The sequence below is a fragment of the Bubalus bubalis genome, chromosome 7 (genome assembly GCF_019923935.1).
Source record: "Bubalus bubalis isolate 160015118507 breed Murrah chromosome 7, NDDB_SH_1, whole genome shotgun sequence".
NCBI classification, from domain to species: Eukaryota; Metazoa; Chordata; class Mammalia; order Artiodactyla; family Bovidae; genus Bubalus; species Bubalus bubalis.
The window spans coordinates 119,616-122,009 of NC_059163.1; the positions used below are offsets into that span (position 1 = coordinate 119,616).

Genomic DNA, 2,394 nt, shown 5'->3' on the forward strand with positions numbered 1-2,394 from the left:
TGAGAGCTTTTGTCCACTGTTCCTCAGAGTTAAACTGAGTTTTGATGTAATAGGAGCACCACTGCCTCCTATGTCTTCAATTTTGCCTTCCTCCACATCTGTCCTGCAGGTGAACACACCAGAACTCATTAGTAACTGAGATCTAAGTTAGGTCAGTTCAGGCAAATGGGCAGGGACTTGATCGTGGGACCATTCACGTCATTATCTATTAGCTCTTGGCAGGGACAGCAGTGTGTTTTGGATGTGCTTGAAGCCCAGCATCGAGAAGCCTGTCACAAGGGCCGCGCTGTCACTGCGGAGCGCAGGGACAGGAGACACACCCTACCAGATGAGAAGCCTGGAGCAGAGGGTAGGTGAGGGCGGCAGCACTCTGCACTGTTTTCCTAGGCAGGCCTCACTCGTGGGGAGGGGAGGCAGGCAGAAGAAAAGAAACGCTTTGTTTTGGGGTGATGGAAGCAGCTCAGCCTTACTCTCTTAAGTAAGGTGCCCATCTGTCTCTGGGCTCCTACAAAATTTGATCAAAGAAAGCATTCCTATATCTTTCCAAGGACATAAGGGAACACCTCCCTGAGACTGGAGAGCAGGCTTGAGCTCTGCACCAAGAAAGTCCCCCACACCATCAGAGTCAGCATTTTCTCCAGGGAGCAGGTGGTCACTCTGTCTTGCTTGCAGTGTTGGGTCCATCCTGCCCATCAGTGTTGTGGGATCTTGCTCCATTTTCAGCTTTCCCACGGGCACACTAGTTTTGCTTCCATTCTTACCGTCCCTTCCATTCTGCTCACTTTGGTCCTACTTCAGGTTCATTCAGCACTGGGGAATACTGACCTCAGATTTGTCTGTCAGAGACTCCAGATATGAATGGTTTCCAGAGGGAACAAGTCGACACCTCTGAGATTTCAGCCCCATCTTATTGGCCAGGGCGTGGAGCAGCAACACTGTCTGGTCCCAAGCAGCATTAATCTCATTCCATTCCACAGCAACACTGGGCCGCTGACCCAGTCTGAAGTTATTGATTGTACCAAACTGTCCACTATGCCAAATGTGGAAGGTTGCATTAAAGATATTAGTTCTCTTCAGCTTGTCCAGCTGCATCTGGGTATAACACATCTGGTTTTCTACACTCCAGCTCATTATCCAGTTCTAGCTGTTGTCTTTTAACTTCACTGTATTCCCTTTGATACTGAGCTTCCCCCTGATCCAATCTCTCAGCCTCAGCCTGGACCTTCTTGAGATTTTCCGCCACTATCTTCCGGTTCTTTTCCACATCTTCCAGCTCTTGGATCAGCCTCGCCTCCTCTAATGCCAGCTCCTTTAGCTCCAACCCAAGCTGTTCGCTGTCATCTTCATTCACTTGCTCTAAGATCTCCAAACAGCGTTTGTAGTTCTGACACTCATTTTCAGTGACGTTGAGCTGAGTGTCCAGCTGGTCTAAGCGAGTGTCTGTGCGGTCCTCACACAGGGGGTGATCCACAACCGTCTGGCCTGACATGATGTCAAAAAGGTCCCCAGTGACCTTTAGTCTTCAGCTGAGGTTCTCCATGGTGCCGCCATCGGATGCCTCCCCAATCAGACTGAAGCTTTTGGCACTTTCTGTGGACATCATCCTAGCTGGGGGGATGAATCTGCAAGAGACACCATCCTGGCGAGTTTCAATAAATGGCTCTTCTCCTGAGTTAGCCTCTTCCTCCTGGGTCTCTCCTGGTTTCAGCTGGGCTGTGGCAGGTAATGGAGCTGTGAGCTCCTGGATGGTGACAGGGTCCAGGATCTTGAAGCTCGTGTCCAGTTTCAGAGGCTGAGTGCAGCGCTGACACACGAGGGTCACCTGCGGTGCTCCAGCCTCAGGACCCGGGGCCCACCACCCCGATCCAGCCTCAGGACCCGGGGCCCACCACCCCGATCCAGCCTCAGGACCCGGGGCCCACCACCCCGATCCACCCTCAGGACCGGAGCCCACCACCCCGATCCAGCCTCAGGACCCGGGGCCCACCACCCCGATCCAGCCTCAGGACCGGAGCCCACCACCCCGATCCAGCCTCAGGACCCAGGGCCCACCACCCCGATCCACCCTCAGGACCGGAGCCCACCACCCCGATCCAGCCTCAGGACCCGGGGCCCACCACCCCGATCCAGCCTCAGGACCCGGGGCCCACCACCCCGATCCAGCCTCAGGACCGGAGCCCACCACTCCGATCCAGCCTCAGGACCCGGGGCCCACCACCCCGATCCAGCCTCAGGACCGGAGCCCACCACCCCGATCCAGCCTCAGGACCCGGGGCCCACCACCCCGATCCACCCTCAGGACCGGAGCCCACCACCGCGATCCAGCCTCAGGACCCGGGGCCCACCACCCCGATCCAGCCTCAGGACCCGGGGCCCACCACCCCGATCCAGCCT

The 2,394-nt window shown here is 56.1% G+C and overlaps 1 pseudogene; it reads right to left on the reverse strand.

The window, feature by feature from the left end:
* Window positions 1-755: 755 nt before the first annotated feature.
* On the reverse strand, window positions 756-1,801 carry LOC123334377 (annotated as a pseudogene).
* Between the last annotated feature and the right edge of the window lie 593 nt (window positions 1,802-2,394).